This window comes from Cibotium barometz, chromosome 17, assembly GCF_041138505.1.
Source record: "Cibotium barometz isolate CiBa-2024 chromosome 17, ASM4113850v1, whole genome shotgun sequence".
NCBI lineage: Eukaryota > Viridiplantae > Streptophyta > Polypodiopsida > Cyatheales > Cibotiaceae > Cibotium > Cibotium barometz.
In genome coordinates this window covers 34,273,773-34,297,729 of record NC_141062.1, presented here as the reverse complement: position 1 = coordinate 34,297,729, position 23,957 = coordinate 34,273,773, and the positions used below count along the sequence as shown (strand labels likewise).

The following is a 23,957-nucleotide window of genomic DNA, read 5'->3' as shown; positions in this document are numbered from 1 at the left end:
TCAACGAACTGAAAGTGCAAGTGCAAGCCATGAAGACGAAGCAAGAAGAAGCACGAGAAGGACCCATACCTACAACACTACAAACAGAAACGACAAACCATGTTTCAAAGGTAAATTCAGTTAACTCACAAGATTTTGTTAAAGAAGTCATATCAGCGGTCAAAGAAAAGGAACGAATGGAAAGTAACAAAAAGGTAATCAGAGTCGGTGGTCTTTCTCAAGGCTGGGATAGGGCAGACATAGCTCAAGAGCTTCGAGAAGAGTACATATTAGATACAGATGTACTTACAGCACAACTGAGCAAAGTAGTCCCCTCGTGGACTTAGGAGACCCTATCTCTATTATAGTAAAGGGTACACAGGCAAAAGTCTCCTATATGGACAACAATGAGAAAATAGCAGTGATGCAAACAAGGTCTCTCCAAGGGACAAAGGTATGGATAGCTGATGAACTCACCCCGCTACAACTCAAGAACAAATCGGCAAAGCTGAATAAAGTTAAAGAAGCAAGAAAGAATGGCGAATGGGCAATATACAGAGGAGGACAAGCAATCATTAAAGAATTCCGTACCCCACCCCCCTCAAGAGCAAATCCATCCATGGATGAAATATAGCTATTTTTATTTTGAACCTCAATTTCGAACTAGATGCAATAGAACCCATTGTAACTTAAACTCTTAAGAGTCTTAAGAGTTCATTTTGAGTTTTTTTTTTTTCAGTTTTATGCCTCTTTGGCATCGATACCCATAGTGGAATGTAAATGGATGTACCTGATCTGTCCCATAGGTCGGATTCGGCCTCCAGTGGACGTTAATATAACTCTCTCTCTCTCTCTCTCTCTCTCTCTCTCTCTCTCTCTCTCTCTCTCTCTCTCTCTCTCTCTCTCTCTCTCTCTCTCTCTCTCTCTCTCTCTCTCTATATATATATATATATGCATATGATATTATTCTGGTCTCTGAGTCGCGGATGGGACTACAGCACCATCTCCATGCACTCGATGACTTCTACACACAAAGGGGGCTTACAGTGAACCTTGGGAAAACCAAGGCCATGATTTTCCACACCTCAGGGCCGGTTCGACGACAGGCCAACCATCTTCACACTAGCAAGAGGACAGGTAGAGGTGGTAGACTCATATGTGTACCTGGGGATTACATCTACGACTCCGCCAGGAAGATTTACTATGGCTCAGGCAGCCAGGGATAGACTCACACGAGGGTATGCAGCTCTGGTCATGCTATAGAGACTGTCACCAGGCACACTTCCAGGAGCCCAACACGAAGGGGTGGTTGTTTGACACACTAGTCACCCTTGTCACCCTTGCTTTGATGTATGCTACAGCAGTATGGGCACCTCGGCTCACCACCTCCACATGGTCTTAGATAGAGGCCTCAGATTCTCATGCTCTCACGGATGATCCGCAGCAAACCCTCCGTCCCACATGACATTGTCCGGACGGAGATTGTTGTACCTCCTATGCTAGTAGAGGCCCTCTTCCAGACGATCTGCTTCATACAGAGGATCAGAGATATGCCACAAGATCGACTCTCACATAGAGCTTTTAAGGCGTCCAAGCAGCTCGCAAAGAGTGGAGATAGGAGATCATGGTATTCACAGATGATACAGTGGCTCACTCAGCATGGTCTCGACATAGATCACCTGCCACCTTTCCAATATGATATACATGCACCACACATCCAGCTCTCTCACAGTGAGAGAAACACAGTCCTTCGACAGGATTTATGGCACCGATACACTCAAGAGACTTGGATTACACCCAGTCAGCCTCTACCGCCGAAGATGCTATACTACAGAGATCAGTTTATGCGTGTCTCAGCGGATGGATTCATACAGAGACCTGGATACATGGATGTGTACATGCCTCACAGTGCCCAAGTGGCGATTGGCCATCTCAGAGTGTCATCACACCAGCTTGAGATTGAGGCAGGTAGGGCAGCACGGATCCCCAGAGCAGAGGGGATATGCAGACTATGCCAGGAGGAGGTTGAGAGTGAGGAACATTATGTATGCAAATGCAGAGTATATAGTGTCATTAGAGAGAGATACACCACCATCTTCAGTGGACATCCCTCACTCTGCCAGATCATGGAGTCCACAAAACAGCGTAGATTTGGCCAGTTCTTGCTAGAGGCACAGCGCCACAAAGAGAGACTGCTATGGACTCATACCACAGGGAGAGGTGGGCGACAGCTCCAGCTCACTGATTTCTTCCAGAGATCTATCCCAGTGCCTACCCTGACACAGGAGGGGGTTACACTTCAGCGCGCTGCGGACCTCTGAGCCAAACGGAGACCGAGAGCACCAGGCTACCAGACTCCCAGACTACATCAAAGGCAGATCAGAGAGATACGGGCTTGACATCAACACCATATCCACGAGTGGCTAGCTCACTTATACTCACACCCGGAGATCATGCTCCGAGGTATTTTTGCCTCGCCATCGCCCTATGTATCACAGATTACACCCCCATGATGGTACTGGTTGGAGCTAGACAGATCTGCATTGCATTCTTGTATACCCTACGCAGATAGGTTGCATATTGAGGCTCTAGCAGTAGTGCTCCATACATCACACCCCCCCCCCCCCCATAGCTCAGTACTTTCATAGTTTATTTCATGTTCATTTTGTTCTTTTTTTTCTTGACATCCAGAAGACATTGACAGTTGTACATTGATCTGTCTGATAGGTCGAGTTCAGCCTCTAATAGACGTTAATACATCTCCCTCTCTCTCTCTCTCTTCGCTGCCTGCATTTCTGTTCGCCCCCACCCGCCCTCGACTCTCTCTTCGCTGCCTGCATTTCTCTCTCTTCGAACCTCTGTCGCTGCCTGCATTTCTGTTCGCCCGCACCCGCCCTCATATCTCTCTTCGCTGCCTGCATTTCTCTCTCTTCGAACCTCTGTCGCGGATCCACCTACTTCTACCTTCTTCACAGCAGAGATGGTGAGGAGGGCCATCAACAGATTCCATACAGGGAGGGCACAGGATCATGAGGGCATTGTAGCCAAGCATTTCATACATGCTAGAGATATGATTGTAGACTTGCTAGCTCTCATGTTTAATAGAGCCATGTGTGAGGGGTTTCCTGGGACTTGGAGTACTTCCACGATTGTGCCGGTACTCAAGTCTGGAGATCCGAGCCTGCCGACTAACTACCGCACCATTATGATTGGTCACTCGCTGACCAAGCTATATGCCTCTATTCTTGAGCAGGAGTTGAGCAGATGGGCAGAGAGACAAGGGGTCCGAGCTTAGGGACACGCCGGTTTCAAGAGGAGATTCTCTACTTTGGATCGTATCTTTACCCTCAGGGCTATCATTGAGGAGGGCAGAGCACATGGGAGCAGGATCTACTCTGGCCACAAGGCCTTTGACACAGTGCCCAGAGCTAGACTGATGCACAGGCTGCAAGACTTGGGGGTTCCATGTGAGCTCATTTGGGGTATTATGGCACTTTATGAGACAGTAGTTGGGCAGGTGCGGACTTCAGAGGGTCTCTCCCAGCCAGTACACTCCACTATAGGGGTGAAACAGGGCTGCCCACTCTCTCCGACTCTATTTGGACTATATATTGATGAGATCTCTGATTATATTGGGACACGAGGGGACAAAGGAGCTCAGTTGGCTGGCACTTCGGTACCTCTGCTCTTATATGCTGATGATATTGTGCTTATAGCAGACTCACCAGAGGGTATGCATAGGCATTTGGATACTTTACATGCTTTTGCACACGACAGTGGGCTCTTAGTTAACCTTGGTAAGACCAAGGTTATGGTGTTTAAAACTACAGCTCAATGGGTTTGGAGATCAGCGCCTATTTTCACATATGGGCAGGAGACAGTGGAGTTTGTTGACTCATACACATATCTTGGAGTGGTGTTCACTGGGCCCACATTTTCCATGAGGCGGGCAGCAGAGGCCAAATTGACTAGAGGATATGCAGCACTAGGAGGTCTAGAGAGGATACACTTTCAAGAGCCACGCACTAGGCTATGGCTTTTTGACACGCTGGTCACATCAGCTATGCTATATGGAGTACAGATCTGGGGGCCTAGCCCAGATCATCACAGTCGATCAGGACGCACATACGATGGATGGAGATCGATGGAGAGACCACTTGTGTCCATGATCTCCAGGATGATTCGGGCTAAGGCCTCGGTACCCCATGAGATTATTAGAGCCGAGATGGGAGCACCACCGATCGTAGTCGAGGCTCTTGCCAGATCAATGTCCTTCATTCATAGCACCTAGGAGCTTCCCCGACACCGGTATGCACGACTTGCTTTAGAGTCCTCTCATCAGCTAGCCATGGAGGGAGACACTTCATGTTGGTATGCGCAGATAGCATCTTGGTTTGACCTCCACGGGTTCAGTGTAGACAGACTTCCAGCCTTCCAGTACTCTCTCGAGGCACCCTCTCTCACCTTGACACATTTTGAGATTAGTAGTCATCAGACAGGACCTCATTCAGTTGGACACTAGGAGGACATGGCTAGAGCCCTCACAGGAGTTGGGGACGAAGATGGCTTTCTATAGAGACCATCTTCTCCGCACCACTGAGGATGGCTTTATAATTAGACCGAGCTACATGGATACCCATCTGTCTCATGGATTGAGGTGCGCCATTGGCCAGATCCGCACCTCTTCACATCAGTTAGAGATAGAGACAGGCAGATTTAGAGGCATACCTCTAGGGGACAGGATTTGTCAGATTTGTTGGATAGAGCCAGAGACGGAGGAGCACTACATCTGTCACTGCGCAGCATATTATGAGATTCGAGGGCGCTACCATTGCCTTTTCAGAGAGGGATTTGGACCACTGGCTAGAGTCATGGACTATTGTGTTCAGCGATGCTTGGCTTCTATCTCCTGGAGATCCGCAGGCTCAGAGAGTCCATTATCAGGAGCAGACGCCCGACTGGCAAGGAGCCCACACAGAGACAGATTACTGACTTCTTCTTCAGAGGGACTACCCGGGAGAGGACACAGCCAACAGCCCAGCCAGTGGGCACCCCGTGAGACTCTAGTTGAGAGAGCTATCCAGTTGGGCAGATCTAGACGCCTGAGGGTTCGCGGATCCTCACATCGGAGACGATGCCTACACCGGAAGATTCAGAGCATCATTGCGAGGCATCGGGCTCGTCCGACCAAGCATCTCACTATGGCAGATATCCAAGCCATCCGACAGAGACCCATGCTAGAACTCCTAGGATGATTACGACTCCAGCCATATACTCTTGTACTCATTGTCACTTTTGTACTCCCCCATATTCATGTATTCAGATATCCATGTACTCATGTACCCCATATTCATGTATTCAGGTATCCATGTACTCATGTACCCATATTGATGTATTCAGGTATCCATGTACTCATGTACCCCCATTTTGACTAGTAGCATTAGCTTCCCCCCTACTGATGTATTGTGGGGCTATCTCTTTTCTTTTCCAGACAGTGTATCAGATGTCACATGGTTGTAACTTTGGTCTCATAGGTCACTTGGCCTTTTGAAGACGTTAATATAACATTTCATTTCATTCTCTCTGCCTCCCCCGTCGCCTGCCCTCTTCGCCAGCCCCTCTGCGACCCCTCCCGCCAGCCCCTCGCCCCCCTCTGCGCAAGACCCCTCTACCCCCCCTCCCGCCAGCCCCCTGCCCTCTGCGCCCCCTCCCGCCAGCAATCCCCTCTGCACCAACCCCCTCTGCCCCCCCTCCCGCCAGCAACCCCCTCTGCGCCAACCCTCCCTCCCGCCCTCTCTCCGCCAGCCCCCTTGCCCCCCAATCTCTCTCTCTCTCTCTCTCTCTCTCTCTCTCTCTCTCTCTCTCTCTCTCTCTCTCTCTCGCGCGCGCGCGGAAGGATGGGTAGAAGTGATGAAGAAGACTCAAAAAGGAGGTGCAGAGAAGATGTACAAATGATGAAGAAGAACATCAAGAAGGAGGTACAAGAAGATGTACACATGATGCAGTCTACTCTTGATGAAGAGAAGATGCGACAGATCCGGCACCTCAACATCCGAGTCACAGGGATACCAGAGAGCACTACCTCCACGCCCGAGAATTGACGAGCGGAACCTATGTACCAAGCTAGGACTAAAGGAGGATGAGCCGCTCCCATTCACTAGAGTATGGAGGACAACCCCAAAGGACTCCACCAAAGGCAAGGCCTCCCGGACGAGGAGAGTAGGATAAGCTTTATGAGAAGACGGGCTATCCTTGAGGAGCTTGTCAGGGGACCCCATCTACTTCGATGATTACCTCACATGGATGCAACTGGAGCGCAGAAGATTATGCATGCCGAAGATCAAGGCGGCAGGCAAAGAAGGGAAGAAGGCACATTATAGGGATGGTCACATCTACATTGATGGGAAGAGGTCGAATAGCGCCATCTGGCCTATGAGACACGGAGGAAACAACATGAAGACAAAGAGATACACATAGCAATCTGGAACTGTAATGGAGTCCTATGGACACATCCAGGGAGACTTGAGGAGGTGATGGAGGGCCGGGATATGATCTTGATGACAAAGACACATGAGAGCCCGGAGAGGGGCTTACCACGGGTTGAGGGTTATCAGTGGGAGTCAGCTCACCGACACGGAATGAGACAGGCCACCTCCCGAGGTTCAGGAGGTATTGGAGTGCTTTTCAGACATGGGTTACATGAGCATGTTCGAGTCGTAGCACGAGACTCGTAGGCGAGATACATGTGGATTAGCTTATGCCTCTCGGAGACCAGATGGATTTATATCGCCCTTTGCTGCTTTCCCTCCGAAGGGGTCGCGGTTTGCCACCACCGAGGAGCCGGGTGGAGGAGAGGCTAGTGAGTCTCCATACTCTGTCTTATCTGAGGAGATCTTACACTATTCGACACTGGGAAAAGTCTTCTTGATGGGGGACTTCAATGCACGGACTCAGAGCAGACAGTGCGAGATCTATGACTTTGAGGATCCCTTGAGACTAGAGCCGCTAGCTACAGAGGATACAGGGACCACTCGGATCTCCGCTGATGGAGGAGCTGACAGCACTGGATATGGGCAACATTTGCTGGAGCTTGGGGCCCGACACCATGTCGTTATTTATAACGGGATGACTCAGTGGCCAAATTCAAGTGGGTTGACTTGCTTTCCAGTGGGAGGCGGCAGTAGTACAGTGGATTATGTGATGGGATCCCGGGAGGCAGCAGATATGGTGTCTCACTTCACCGTACCACCATGCCCCATTGGGGCAGATCATACATACCTATCCCTCACTGTCAGGAGCTTATTGGCGACCCACCCACCCATCATACAGCCACCACGCACTATTTTTCACTTCACTCAGGACCTAGCCGAGGTGTACGACTATCATGTTCATGATCAACTATTTGCCTTAGATCCATCGGCACCCATGGCCATGCTCACCTCCCAGCTCTCACATGTACTGCACTCCGCAGCCGAGAGGAGTTTCCCATACCACATACAGACAGGACGGCCACCTACATCTGGGAGCATGCCCCTGAACCGATGGTATGATGATGAGTGCAGAAACCTTTACCGCAGTCTCCGAGTGCAAAGGGCTCGCGGGGAGATCACCCACAGGCAGGCAGGCAGGAGGGAGGATCCATACTCTCACCTGCCGTAAGCGGCGAGCTTATGAGGCTCAGTACTAGGACACATATCACATGCTCATGAGCAGAGATGCTGCTGCTGCTTGGAGGAGACTCAGAGAGCCCCGTCCTCCCCACACCTATTGCCGATCCTCAGACATATGCAGAGAGACTTTATGATGCGCCTGCAGAGCCCCCTATACCACAGCCCAGAGAGCCATGCTCCACAGTCTCCACCTTCTTCACCCCACCTATGGTTAGGAGGGCCATATGCCGACTCCAACATGGACGGGCGACAGATCATACAGGATTACAGGGAGAGCATCTCATCTGTGCTATTGATACATTGGCACCATTTCTTGCTCATCTATTCAACAGAGCTCTGTCAGAGGGGTTTCCGGCTGAGTGGACGATGCACACTATTGTGCCGATCCATAAAGCGGGAGATGTACTAGACCCCGGGAACTACAGGACCATCATGATTGGCCATATATTGGCCAAACTATACGGGGCAGTTTTGGAGGCAGAGCTGAGCACTCGTGCAGAGGTTGGGGGATTGCGACCAGCAGGCCAGACACGAGCCGTCTCGACCATCGACCACATTTTTACATTGAGGAGCCTGATTGATCAGGCCAAGGCACGGAGGCAACGACTCTTTTTTTCGTGAAATGGTGTTTTTTATTTTATGTAAAAATGTACATCAGCCACATGGCTCACACAGAACCTATGGCCCAAAAAACCCCCCACAAAAGATCCTCTAAAGGATTATGACCATGCAAACCTGTACACTAATAAGAAAGCCTCCTAGCCAAATAAGCATCCCAGATAAAAGCATCAAAGATGAGCCAGCCGAGCCGCCGTAGACCATAACGAAATAACATCTGCATCCAGTAGCTGAGCTGAGAGAAGAGAAGAAAACTGCCAAAGCAGCAAACCGCGGATACGTAGAATGTGCCCATGTATTCCAGACAAGGAATCAAAGATGGACCCATTCCGTGTAGTCCAAATATGCCAAAGTCCTGTCCATCTAAGGAAATGGAATATCACAAGGTGACTCTCCGAAGTAATGACTTGAGGACAAATCCCAAATATCCACTGATGAGCCGAAACAGTAGACCTCTCTACTGCCTCCCAAACGCGAGAGACAAAAGACCAAATCTGATGGGCCACTGGACAACTTATGAACAGATGCATAACTGTTTTAGTGCATGTCGTGCAGAAGAAGCAAGAGGCCAATGTAATTTTACGACGGCTGAGCTGATCCCGTGTAGGTAACCCTCCCACCAACATCCTCCAAATGAAAACCTTACCTTGGTAAGGAAGTTTAGACTGCCAACCCACGCATAAGAGTTTTCTGTCACCATGATTTAGACTTGTGCAATCCCCACACCTTATTGGCCTTGGCTGAAACCCAATCTTTCTCTGATACGAGCTTATGGTAGACCTGGTTAGCTGAAAGTGATATCAAGTCACCAGATTTACATAGTGCCCAATCAAGCCAAGGCTGATCTGCAGATGGCCGAGGCAATGGAGTAAAAGGCTCAACTGCATGCATGATGTCAACCCATAGTGGCTGAAATGTCCGAGGAACCCTAAAGTGCTGCCGAATACGACGAAACGAATATGGCCTGTCACGACCAGGTATCACAGCATCTCGGATTCTAACCAAGCCTAACCTGACCATGCGGTTGAGTTGTATGCGTGAAGCATCTCTGTCTGGCCAAACAATGACACGCGACTCCACAAATGTTTCGAACTGCAAAGAGTTCAAAAGTAGTCTTTCATGACCAGGATCCCACCGAGCCAATAGTAGAACTTCATGCCAAGAAAGGAGAATATGCGATAAAATGTGAGATGAGCGAATACAGACAAGATGAGCGAATACAGACAAGATGAGCCGCATTCACAATGTCCCACCATGAAGCCTGCACCACGTGTCCGTCCACGTGACAATCCCTCCAACTCAATCAAGTCACCAGCCATGAATACCCAAGGCTGCTCCTGCAAACACATATCCTGAAAAAGCGCCCACCTACGTGCCACCATATGCAAGCGGACATCCAGTAAAGCAACCCCCACCCATTCTTTTGGGCGTCGTAATGTGATTCCAAGCTATCCATGTTTGACCCATAATATTTCCTTGCCTCTTCCACACCATAAATCGAATGGGAGCAACCAAATGGAGAAGAGATTTGTGCGTCCAAGGTAGCAAAGGCAAAAAATAGGGAATCATGCTAAGCATAATAACCTGAGCTACCTTAACCCTCACGTGCATAGGCCACCCTTGAGCTTTCCAATACATAAATTTATCCGAGATCCGAGCAGAAATCCAAGCAAGAAGCGCTCGGGGGTCCACATCCACACCCACCGAATACCCAAGATGACGAACAATGTCTCCTGTATGCACCACACGGCCTTGCCACCCTAATGCCTCAAGATCAAATTCCGTGCATACAATGAGGACTGATTTTGTTGAATTTATTTTCAGCCCAGAAGCCAATGCAAAATTATTCCAAGCTTCCATTGCTCGATCTATATTGGCTTTTCGGCCCTGAGAAACATAAAAGTGTCATCCGCAAGGGCTTGAGCAACCAATTGCTTGCCATGAGGGAGATGCAAACCAACCACTTCACCATGCGATGCCATAGCATCTAGGCGAGATAACATTGGATGAGTGGCAATGGCAAAGAAAAGAGGGCTAAGAGGACAGCCCTGCCGGAGAGAACGGGTGAGAGAAATACCATCCGAAAGTCCTCCATTGAGCATAATCCGCGTGATAGAGCCAGAGCCAAGTAAATGCACCAAATTAGCCATTTTGGGACCAAAGCCCATGGCTGTCATTAACTGAGAAAGGAAAGACCAGCTGACATGATCAAAAGCTTTTTCAAGATCCAACTGCACCATCACAATCTCTTGCTTCTTTGCCTTGGCATAATCCACTCCAATTTGAACATTAAGGATATTATGCAAAATATTCCTGCCATGCACAAATCCATATTGATATGGATGAATAAGAGTAGGAAGCACCTTCTGCAAGCGATTGGCAAAAATCTTTGTAAAGATTTTATACATGATACCCATAAGTGAGATTGGGCGCCATTGAGCCAAAGAAGTAGGCGAAGGGACTTTGGTCAACAAACGAAGTATGCCCAACTTCCAATCGGCAGGCATATATCCCTCATCCCAAACCCTTTGACAAATAAGTGTCAAAGGCTCTGCAAGCTGATCAGCATATTTTCGGAAAAACTCATTTGTCAAACCATCCCAACCAGGGCTCTTTCCCATGGGAAGTTTGGAGAGAACAGCTTCCACTTCCCCTTGAGTAACAGGAGCATCAAGCTGAACCGCCACATCAGGGTCAACTTGATATCGTACTTCAGCAAACAATGACTCCCTTGTAGCCAGGACAGCCGGTGAGACATCCTCTCGAGGGGCAAGCAAATCTTCATAAAACCTGATGCAATGCTGAATAACCTCAGAAGGTTGAGTAACAAGGTTGCCTTGGGCATCCATCAGCCTAACAATATTCTCACCCATATGTTTTTGATGCAACTTATCATAGAAGCGATGAGATTGACAGTTAGCATCCCGCAAAGCATCAAGACGTGCAAGTAGTTTAAAGCTAACATATTGTGCTTCCTGCACCCTAGATAGCTCCTTTTTCAGCCATTCTATGGCATCCACACTTCAGCATCCATAGAGTCAGTAAACATGAACGCCTGCAAGCCCTTTAAAAGCGAACTCAAGAAGAGCCACATGCTGTTTTTGTATAGAGGCATTAGCAAGACCATAATGCCGCGCCAATTTCCGAGTGTTGGTAAGGAACACTGGCCAAGCATGATAATAAGCCATGGACACTCTTGTGGAGAAATGTCGTATCAACTGACGCATATAAATATCAAAAACTTCATGCTCCAAAAAAGTGTGATTTAAGCGCAAAGGCAAGCGTCCCAACAAGCCTTTATATGCATCCACAGGATGATAGACCATTTCAAACACAAGCGGCCAATGATCCAACAAAACCTGTTGCTGATCAACCATCATAGTAAGAACCTCTGGCAAAAAGAGATCTTGATGTAAAATATACATCCTATCCAATCTAGCATAAGTGCCCGAAACTATTGTGAGGCATAAGTGTAACCCCTTTCATCTGGATGCAACCAAGACCACATGTCTTGTTTTAGCGACCTTGCTGCAAAAGCTTCCCACGCCATTCTCTCCAGGCCATCCATTACAGAATGAGGCGACGTGGCTTCCTCCTCGGAGACACACATATTAAAGTCTCCCATCACAAAGCCAGGATGAGAGATTGAAAGAGCACACAAGTCATTCCACAGCAAACGGCGTGCACGAGCATTATTTGGAGCATACACCCTAATAGCCATAAAGGCGTATCATACCAAACAATCTGTATCACTAGAAATCTTCCATGAACATCTTGAATCACAAGAGAAGGCTGAAACTGCGAACGAACACCAAACATAACACCTGACTGCGAAGCAGGATGTCCGCTGTAGAAAACATGAAACCCCTTATATACATAGGCTTTGCCAGCCAACTTATGCTGCTTATGTTCAACTGCACACAAAACATCCCAACCATGATAAAAAGTTGTACGCCAAAGCCTGAACTGCTTTTGGCGCGAAGAAATACCCTTAACATTCCATTGTACAATTTTCATAATCCTTTCCAGAAAAGGAATCAACAAGGCCGTGTACTAGGCCCAGGACAATCTACCAAATCACGAACCTTTTGCAGCATTGCATTTTTAGACATGGTATTTGTGATCTCAGACTGCCCTTGGATTTCCCGAGCACGTGCCAAAGGATAATGACCATCCCATGGCGAGATGACCTCACCCTTCGAACCAAACATAAGAGGCAATTGTTGTTGTGCTTCTTTTGTTAGGCGACTTCTAATAGGATAGCGTTCTACTCTATCCACCCCAAGAGCCCCTGAACCCTGAGAAAGTTGGCCTCCCGGCCTCTCAATCCTGGTTTGTTGTTGGGCACCTGAACCCAAAGGGCTACGAGCATATGTATGGAAGGGCCCCCTGATGAGTACGCAAAGGCCCCGCCAAACAGCATCTGAGAAACCCCCCTGCGGGGCAACAAATCGTGTCTTTTTACCACGTACTTCCACCCATGGCTGCTCAACCTCATTCTGAACATCCACATGTACATCCATGTGATGGGCATCATGTAAAGGGAGCATCATGCTCATCTTCCACGGGCAACTGCCCATCAACGATATCCTTGGTAGCAACAACTTGTTCTTTCTTAGGACATTCGGAGACAAAGTGGCCCATCTTACCACATTTGAACAGTGGCCAGCAAATGTATCCCACCTCAATTCATACATTAAAGGTTGCAGCCCAGCCATATTGACACACAAATGTGTCGGCCTAGGTCTCCGAGTATCCCATAACATGCATAGAAGATTTCGGTTTCTAGATGTCATTCGAGGTACCACCAAGACATCACCGATACCTCGCATGAGATCTGGTAAAACACGCCAAAACATTGGTGGGAATTGTTTCACTTCAACCCAAACTGGGCAAGCCTGGCGCAACATATCTTGGTACTCTGCCATAGGCTTCCACGGAACCACATGAACCAACTGCCCATCCAAAAAGAGTGGCACCTGCTCCAAGACTGCCCTACGGGCTTCCGAAGTGCGAAAAAGTATTTCATAAAAGCCTCTCGGACCATCATAAATCTCCTCAAGTGCCTCAGGCGACACCAAGCGGCCCAACCATGCTCTAAGACGAGGCAACAATGGAATACGCCCAGTAAAGAAGAAGATAGCAGCACGATCATGAAAATCTGCTAGCTGTTGTAGCAACAAAGGAGTCTCCATGCATACATCAGCCACACCATCATTATCTACTGCAGCCATTTGCACGCTATTTGCCTTCACATATTCTTGCAGAAGCTCACCAGTGATCTGCAGAGCAAACGTGCAAACTCTGGAGAAGGTACCTGAGAACTTTCCTCTGCATTCTCTCCAACATTCACCAGAGTGTAACTTGCATCAACATCCAGCCTTTGACGTTTTTGTTGCTCCAAGGCATTTGAAGCATAACCCACATCCTTCTCGATCATCTCCTCAATAAGATCCATGTTAAGGCTATTGGCAGTCATGCCACCAACAGAAGCAGCCGGGTCATCCAAATCCATGTACAAAAGCAAAGAAAACCCTTTCTCTCAAACCCTAATTCAGCACTTGAAAACCCTAATTCAGCACCTGCAAACCCTTAAATAGTTGCTTGAACCATTGCTGCACCCTTGAGAAAACCTGCAAACCTGAATTTTTTTTTATTTTTTTTATTTTTTTAATCTTCTTCCACTGCTGCCTGAAACCCTAGAGCTGGAACCCTTGAGAAGATTCCATCATCTGCGTTTTCTTCTAGAGATCACACACACAAAAAACCTCTGTTGCTTTTGTGCTTCTCTGCTCTTCTGTGCTGTGTACAGAATAAAAAAGGAAGACGAGACGAGAACCTCCACGCTCACGTGCGCCTTCTCTCTCTCTCTCCCTCTCTTCGCTGCTGCCTGGTGTCGCCCCCCGTTTCCCACCCGCCCTCTCTCTCTGCGCCTCTCTTCGCTGCTGCTTGTGTCCTTCTCTCTCTCTCTCTCTCTCTCTCTCTCTCTCTCTCTCTCTCTCTCTCTCTCTCTCTCTCTCTCTCTCTCTCTCTCTCTCTCTCTCTCTCTCTCTCTCTCTCTCTCTGTACGAGTCTCATCACATCAGCTAGAGATAGAGGCTGGGAGAGCGGCACGGGTTCCTAGAGCTGAGCGGATATGCAGATTGTGCCGCGAGGAGGTGGAGACTGAGGATCACTTTGTATGTAGATGTAGAGCCCACCAGGGGGTCAGAGATAGATATGCAGGATTGTTTGAGGAGCACTCTTTACTACATCAGTTGATGGAGGCCTCGGACCAGCGACAGCTTGGCAGACTACTACTGGAGCTTCATAGTTCTCGAGAGAGACTCCTCCAGACACCTTCTCCCACTAGGGGTGCGAGACAATCCCAGCTCACAGATTTCTTCCAGAGAGCTATGCCAGTGCCAGCTGATGTACCACGTGGGGTGACCGCACAGAGAGCAGAGGAATTGAGAGCCAGAGGAGACCTAGACAGACCAGATATAGAGCACCCCGACTCCATCACCGAGAGATAGCAGCTATCCGAATGAGACACCAGATGGAGACACAGGAGAGGCTAGCTCGCTTTCATTCAGACTCAGGGTACATGTTCATGCCATTCACAGCCTCAGCATCGGCGATGTATGATATCTTATATCCCTCTTATGGCACTGGATGGAGTTAGACATAGATCTGCATAGCATGCTTGTACTACCCCTTCAGCATATAGAGATGCATCTTGCCTTAGCACTCCATCCACATCCCCACCCCCCTTATATTGTTTGTATATGGGCTCCACCGATCCATGATGATTCACAGTTGTATCCAGACACATGCACACTTTTTCTTTTGTTTATTTTCTTCCGATGACCGGAAGAACACAGTTGTATTATTATTTTTTGTCTCATAGGCCGACTTTGGCCTCTCGTAGACGTTAATATATCTTTCTTTCTTTCTTTCTTTTCTCTCTCTCTCTCTCTCGCGCACGCGCGCTACGCGCTGGTCCTGCCCTGCTCGCGCTACGCGCTGGTGGTCTCTCTCTCTCTCTCTCTCTCTCTCTCTCTCCTCTCTCTCTCTCTCTCTCTCTCTCTCTCTCTCTCTCTCTCTCTCTCTCTCTCCCACGGCAGGGAATTACTCTCCAGAGAGCAGAGACACTTAGAGCCCGCAGGAGACAGAGGACACCTGGCTTTCGGACACCACGCCTATACCAGAGAGAGATGACAAGAGATCAGAGCTCAGTTTCACAGAGAGGGTGCGGAGCGACTGGCTCGCTTCAGAGCACACCCAGGCATGTTCTTCAGGGAGCTGTGGACACCCCCTTCACTGATGTATACCATTTTATACCCCCAGTATGGTACAGGATGGAGCTAGCTAGCTTGCATATCATGATTGTATACTCCATGCATATAGCTTTGCATTCTCCTAGTAATAGAGCTCCATCCCCTGCACACCCAGATTCAGCTTTTTTATTCAGTACTTTTTCATTTTGTTGGGATGACAGAGGATAACCCCATACAGGTACTCCGATTTGTCTCATAGGCCGAGTTCGGTCTTTTGGAAGACGTTAATAAAATCTCTCTCTCTCTCTCTCTCTCTCTCTCTCTCTCTCTCTCTCTCTCTCTCTCTCTCTCTCTCTCTCTCTCTCTCTCTCTCTCTCTCGCTCGCTCGCTCTCGTTGCTTTGTGGATTTCCGCAAGGCATTTGATATTGTGCCCACAGAGCGCCTCTTTCGGCGACTACAGACACTAGGCATACCTTCAAACATGATGTGGGGCATATACAGGCTATATGAGCAGGCTATATGAGCAGGTCTTTGTGAGAGTCCGATGCCCAGGAGGCTTGTCCGACACAGTTGCTAGCACCATTGGTGTGAAGCAGGGGTGCCCGCTCTCCCCCACGCTCTTTGGGCTCTATATTGAAATTTTGATGAGGTGGTCGATTACATCACACAGAGAGGAGGCTCTGGGGTTGAGCTATCAGGTATTACTGTCCATGTTATGCTTTATGGTGATGACATCGTCTTGGTATCCGACACGCAGGTTGGGCTTCAAAGACACCTTGTGGCTCTTGATGACTTCTGCGCACAGCAGGGCTCACAGTGAACCTTCGGAAAACCAAGGTTATGATCTTCCACACTTCACCCGCAGTCAGGAGCCACACTACTCTCACATTAGCAGGAGGGCGGGTCGAGGTGGTGAGCTCTTATGTTTACCTTGGCATCACATTTACTAGCTCAGCTGGACACTTCTCCATGGCTCAGGCAGTCCGAGAAAGAGGGACCCGGGGGTATGCAGCTCTTGTTGGCCTTGAGCGTCAGTGTCATCAGGCACATTTTCAGGAACCCTGCACGAAAGGGTGGCTCTTTGATACATTAGTGACACCAGCCTTGATGTATGCAGCAGCGGTTTGGGGCACCAGGGCTTGCAGCCTCCACATGGGTACAGCTGGAGAGACCACAAATCTTGATGCTCTCGAGGATGATACGCAGCAAACCATCCGTCCCGCACGACATTGTTCGAGCTGAGGTTGCTGCACCACCTATGGCAGTGGAGGCATTGTTCCAGACAATCTCCTTTATATACAGGATGAGGGAGATGCCCACGGAGAGATTATCCCGCCGAGCTTTTGAGGCATCCAGACAGCTGGCCTAGGCTGGACACACTGGATCTTGGTATGCACAGATGCTACAGTGGTTCTCACATCATGGGATAGACATTGAGCGGTTGCCACCTTTTCAGTATGATCAGTCTGCTCCACGGGGTTACCTCTCTCTCAATGAGAGGAACAGAGTGATGAGACAAGACATATGGCAGCACTACATACAGGAAACATGGACAGCACCAGAGAGCCCACTACCACCGAAGATGCTGTATTACAGAGACCACTTTATGAGCATCTCAGGGGATGGGTTTATACATCGACCGCGGTACATGTATGTATACATGCCACACAGCTCTCGCGTTGCTATTGGACAGCTAGGAGTCTCATCACATCAGCTAGAGATACAGGCTGGGAGAGTGCCACGGGTTCCCAGAGCGGAGCGGATATGCAGATTGTACCGCGAGGAGGTGGATACTGAGGATCACTTTGTATGTAGATGTAGAGCCCACCAGGGGGTTAGAGATAGATATGCAAGATTGTTTGAGGAGCACTCTTCACTACATCAGTTGATGGAGGCCTCGGACCAGCGACAGCTTGGCAGACTACTACTAGAGCTTCACAGTTCTCGAGAGAGACTCCTCCAGACACCCGCTCCCACTAGGGGTGGGAGACAATCCGAGCTCACAGATTTCTTCGAGAGAGCTATGCCAATGCCAGTTGATGTACCACGTGGGGTGACCGCACAGAGAGCAGAGGAATTGAGAGCCAGGAGGAGACCTAGACAGACTGGACATAGAGCACCCTGACTCTGTCACCGAGAGATAGCAGCTATCCGAATGAGACACCACATGGAGACACAGGAGAGGCTAGCTCGCTTTCATTCAGACTCAAGGTACATGTTCACGCCATTCACAGCCTCAGCATCGGCGATGTATGATATCTTATATCCCTCTTATGGCACTAGATGGAGTTAGACATAGATCTGCATAGCATGCTTGTACTACCCCTTCAGCATATAGAGATGCATCTTGCCTTAGCACTCCATCCACATCCCCACCCCCCCTTATATTGTTTGTATATGGGCTCCACCGATCCATGATGATTCACAGTTGTATCCAGACACATGCACACTTTTTCTTTTCTTTCTTTTCTTCCGATGACCGAAAGAACACGTTGTATTATTTTTTGTCTCATAGGCCGACTTTGGCCTCTCGTAGATGTTAATATCTCTCTTCTCTCTCTCTCTCTCTCTCTCTCTCTCTCTCTCTCTCTCTCTCTCTCTCTCTCTCTCTCTCTCTCTCCTGCCTGTGCATCCCCTCCCACATTGCGAGGCATCATTGCGAGGCATCGGGCTCGCCCGACCAGGCATCTCACTATGGCAGATATCTAGGCCATCCGACAGAGACCCATGCTAGAGCTCCTAGGATGATTACGACTCCAGCCATATACTGTTGTACTCACTGTCACTTTTGTACTCCCCCATATTCATGTATTCATGTATCCATGTACTCATGTACCCCATTTTGACTAGTAGCATTAGCTTCCCACTCTTCCTAGTTGCATTAGATTCCCACTCTTCCTAGTTGCTGCTTCCGAATGCCCCCTACTGATGTATTGTGGGGCTAGATACTTACTTCTTTCTTTTCTTTTCCAGACAGTGTATCAGATGTCACATGGTTGTAACTTTGGTCTCATAGGTCACTTTGGCCTTTTGAAGACGTAATATAACATTTCATTTTATTTCTCTCTCTCTCTCTCTCTCTCTCTCTCTCTCTTCTCTCTCTCTCTCTCTCTCTCTCTCCCCCCCTCCCGTCGCCTTCGCATCTCTCTCCCCGTCACCTCTCTCTCTTTCTCTCCCCGTCGCCTGCGCTTTCTCCTCCCCATCGCCTGTGCATCCCCTCCCCGTCGCTTCGTTTTGGTCGCCGCTTGTGCTACTACTGCCGCCATGTGAAGCCCCAGCCCAATCCAAGTTATGTGCGCTACCCTTTCCTCACCCACCGTCGCTCAGGCCTCCAAGGCAGCAACATAAGTGTTAGGGTTCTATCTCTCCGAGGCACATCGACATGGCCAAGGGTGCAAGCAAAGAGGAGATAGTCAAAATGGAGGATAAGCTGAACATCTCCATCTGAGAAAACAAGAAGACGACGGACTCCGCCATCAACATCATCATCAACCGACTTTCCAAAGTCGAGAAGGAGATCGAAGCTTTACAAAAAGAGAAGGAATCTTGGAAAAGGGAGAAGGAGACTTGGGAGAAGGAGTGGGAGAAAGAGAAGGAGGGAAGAAGGAGAAAGAAGCATGGAAAGAGGAGAAAGCGGGATGGAAGAAGGAACGGGACACTATGAAAGGAGGAAATCGACATCCTCAAAGCGGAGGTGATCTCTCTACGGGACCGACCACCACGGGAGGAGGGGGAGATTGTGGAAGTTGACAAAGAGGCCATCAAAGAGGAACTCACCAAGGCAATCACCAAGAGCCTAGAAGGTAAGATGGAGGCAACAAGGGAGGATTGGGTAGAAGTGGTGAAGAGGAACATCAAAAGGGAAGTTAAAGAGGATGCCCAAAAAGAAGGTCTACAAATCGTCAACACCACCATTGAGGAGGAGCGGATGCAACATGCTCGTAGACTCAATGTGAGAGTCACGGGGATACCCGAGGTAGCCGACTCTACCCCCGAGGGAGATGGGCGGACACTATGCACACGACTTGGATACTCACATGAGACCCCCCCCCCCCTCAAAGTTGGAGGGCTGGGAAAGACATGACAAAGAAGAGAGCTGTCATCATACAGTTTCGGGATGTGAGGCACGCACCATCTTCATGAAGAAGAGGGTCATACTACGAGGCTTAGAGAGAGCTCCTATTTTCTTGGATGATGATCTCACGAGGATGCAGCTAGAGCATAGGAGAGCTTGCATGCCACGAGTCATACACGTGAGGAGAGAAGGCAAGAAGGCCTTCTATCGAGATGGTCGGGTCTATCATTGATGGCCGGCCCATGGATTAGCAATTTGGGGCCTATGGGACATAGACCAGGCCACTGACAGAGCTACACATGGCAGTATGGAACTATAATGGTTCACTATGGGTGCAGCCTGGACGACTGGAGCATGTTATGGTGAGGAGAGACATCATACTTCTGACAAAGACACATCAAAGCCTTTTGAGAGGGCTACCTCGAGTAGAGGGATTCCAATGGGAGTCAGCATACAGGAGGACCACACACCAGGGTACCTTGAGAGGCTACAGGGGAGACTGAGAGTGGCAGCACAGGATCCAGGCGCCAAATACATATGGATCACCTTCCAGCTCTCACAGGACAGGGTTATATACATAGCCCTATGTTACTTTTCTCCATCAGGATCATCCTATGTCATTACAAAGGACATATGCCACAGGAGGAGGAGACAGGAGCCTCGCCATACACTTGGCTGTCAGAGGAGATTATTCATTATTCTACACTAGGGGAGGTATTTCTTACGGGTGACTTCAATGCCCACACACACACAGCAGACAGTGTGAGGTGTATGACTATGATGACATGGAGATCCTCCACCCTAAGGATCCAGAGGAGATAGGGGCTAGTCTGGCATCAGAGGATACTGGACCAGACAGAGGACATTATGGGGACCACTTACTAGAGTTGAGAGCCACGCATCGTCTCGTTATTTATAACGGGATGCTACAGCGGGCCGGGATCAGGAGGGCTGACATGCTTCCCACATGGGGGTCATACACAGACCGGAGGCACGGTGGTAGACTACATTATGGGGTCTTTGGAGGCATCACAGCTTGTCACCTCATTCTCCATCCCACCTCGTCCTATTGGGGCAAATCATACATACTTGGCATTTTCACTAGCCGGATCACCAGCATCACCAGCCTCCCACATATCGACGCCACATACTACCATTTACTTCACACATGACATGGCAGACATATACATTGGCAAAGTAGAGAATGGGCTCCTACTCATGGATCCCCTGGCACCTACGGATACCATTACAGCCCAGCTGGCATCACTACTACACACGGCTACATTACAGCGCTTCCCACATCGTGTCCACTCAGGAGAGCTTGCGAGATCTAGGACTATGCCCCGGAATAGATGGTATGATAACAAGTGCAGAGCCCTATACTCACGGCTCCGCATACAGAGAGCCTTGGGAGCCATCACATAGCAGGAGTCGAGGAGAGAGATGAGGAGACTTACTCGCCGCAAAGGCGGGCCTTCGCAGAGATACAGGAGCTAGAGATCTTCCATTTCTTCATGAGTAGAGATAGCCCTATCTCATGGCGGCACTTCATAGAGCCCTGGACACCGACACCCATTGCGGACCCACAGACATGGCACACATATGCAGAGGGCCTATACCACGCCCCACAGCAGCCACCTATACCTCAGCCACAGGAGCCTTGACCTTCCACAGCTAGCTTCTTTACCCACTCGATGGTAAAGGAAGCTATCCGCCGCCTACAGCATGGACAGGCCGCATGGGCCTACAGGGTGAGCATCTCATATATGCAGTAGATTCTTTAGCTCCTTTTCTTGCACACCTGTTTAACAAGGCACTAGCAGAGGGTTTGCCTGCGGAGTGGACGATGCACACCACTGTGCCGATCCACAAAACAGCGGATATGCTCGATCCGAGCAACTATAGGACGGTTTATGGTTCGCCACGTGTTGGCCAAACTCTATGGCGCAGTGTTGGAGCAAGAGCTTAGATTATATGCTCGGTGAGTAGGTTTACGCTCATCAGGGCAGGCAGGCTTCAGGAGAGCTTTCTCTACCACTGACCATGTATTCACTTTGAGATGTATGATTGATCAGGCCAGAGTGAGGAAGAGAAAGCGCTATTGCTGCTTTGTGGATTTCCGCAAGGCATTCGACACAGTACCACGAGAGAGGCTCTTTCAGCGCCTACAGTCTCTTGGCATACCAGCAGATATGACATGGGGCATCTATGCATTATATGAGCAGGTTTTTGGGAGAGTCAGATGCCCAGGAGGTATGTCCGAGACTCTTTCTAGCACCATTGGTGTGAAGCAAGGATGCCCACTTTCCCCCACGCTATTTGGGTTATACATTGATGAGGTGGCTCACTTCATTACACGGGGAGGCGGAGATGGAGTTGATCTAGCAGGTACCTCAATACATATTATGCTTTATGCTGATGATATTGTATTAGTGTGTCTGAGTCTCCAGGAGGTCTATAGCAGCATCTACATGCACTCGATGATTTCTGCACACAGAGGGGTCTTACTGTGAACCTTGGGAAAACCAAGGTTATGGTCTTTCATACATCGAGACAGGGCAAGAGTCACCTGACATTCACTCTTGCAGGACGCCAGGTGGAGGTGGTGACATCATACGTGTACCTAGGGGTTACCTTCTCTGCAGCAACAACGCGCTTCACCATGGGTTCAGCAGCCAAAGCTAGATTGACACAAGGATATGTAGCATTGGCTATGCTAGAGAGACAGTGCCACCAGGCGCATTTTCAGGAGCCCCGGACGAAGGGGTGGCTATTTGACACATTAGTCACACCGGCACTGATGTATGGAGCAGCAGTATGGGCGCTAGTCCTTGCTACCCATTGGTGGACACAGATAGAGAGACCACAGGCCCTCATGATGGCACGCATGATACGCAGCAAACCGTCAGTACCTCATGACATTATCCGAGCAGAGTTTGTTGCGCCTCCTATGATGGTAGAGGCCATATTCCAAACTATTAGCCTGCTAGACAGATTCAAAGAGATGCCACAAGACAGATTGTCATACAGAGCTTTTGAGGCATCTAGACAGCTCGCTGAGGCAAGAGACAGAGGATCATGGTATGCACAGGTCACACATTGGTTCTCACAACATGGCCTAGACATGGATCATCTACCACCATTCCAGTATGACAGGGATGCACCACATATCCGTCTCTCTCATAGTGAGAGGAACAGAGTATTGAGACCTATGGCAGCTATACACGAGAGACATGGATATCGCCTACACAGCCTCTTCCACCGAAGATGCTCTACTACAGAGATCACTTCACGAGTATCACTGATGATGGATTTATAGAGAGGCCTAAATACATGGAGGGCTTTTTACCACACGGCTCTCGAGTGGCTATTGGTCAGCTTAGAGTCTCATCACATCGATTGGAGATCGAGACTGGCAGAGCAGCACGGATCCCCCGAGAGGAGAGGGTATGCAGATTGTGGAGAGAGGAGGTGGAGAGTGAGGAGCATTATGTATGCACATGCAGAGCATATACAGCCATCAGAGAGAGATATCCCATTTTATTCAGAGAGCCTCATTCCCTACGCCAGCTCTTTGAGGCAGCAGACCAGCGCATACTGGGGAGATCCATTCTAGACATACAGCGTCACAGAGAGACATCATTATAGGCTCGGATAGCTCCAGAGGGGGGACAACAGACACAAATTACTACATTTTTTTAGAGATCCACCCCACTCCTAGACCCTACACAACAGGGAATTACTCTCCAAAGAGCATAGACACTCAGAGCCTGCAGGAGACAGAGGACACCTGGCTTTCGGACACCACGCCTATACCAGAGAGAGAGATCAGAGCTCAGTTTCACAAAGAGGGTGCGGAGTGACTGGCTCGCTTCAAAGCAGACCCACGCATGTTCTTCAGGGAGCTGTGGACACCCCCTTCATTGATGTAAACCATTTTATACCCCCAGTATGGTACAGGATGGAGCTAGCTAGGTTGCATATCATGATTGTATACTCCGTGCATATAGCTTTGCATTCTCCTAGTAGTGGAGCTCCATCCCCTCCCCCACTCATTGTACTTATTGCACACCCAGATTCAGCTTTTTAGTTCAGTACTTTTTCATTTTGTTGGGATGACAGAGGATACCCCACACAGGTACATTGATTTGTCTCATAGACCGAGTTCGGTCTTTTGGAAGACGTTAATAAAATATCTATCTATCTCTCCCTCCCTCCCTCCCTCCCTCCTAGTACCGTACTTTCCTCATAGTTGTTTCAGTTTCAGTTTCAGTTAGTTGTTTAGTTGTTTTTAGCTTTTCTTACACAGACATTGTATCAGATCCACCAATTGTTGTAACCTTTTTGGTCTCATA

General features: G+C 49.0%; 1 protein-coding gene and 1 pseudogene across 5 annotated transcripts in view; one reads left to right on the top strand and one right to left on the bottom strand.

Moving 5' to 3' along the window:
• LOC147629914 (anaphase-promoting complex subunit) overlaps positions 1–23,957 on the bottom strand; it is a 157,701-nt gene that overhangs the window by 38,487 nt on the left and 95,257 nt on the right. The gene's annotated exons all lie outside the window — the stretch shown is intronic.
• On the top strand, positions 1,568–2,511 carry LOC147629915 (uncharacterized; annotated as a pseudogene).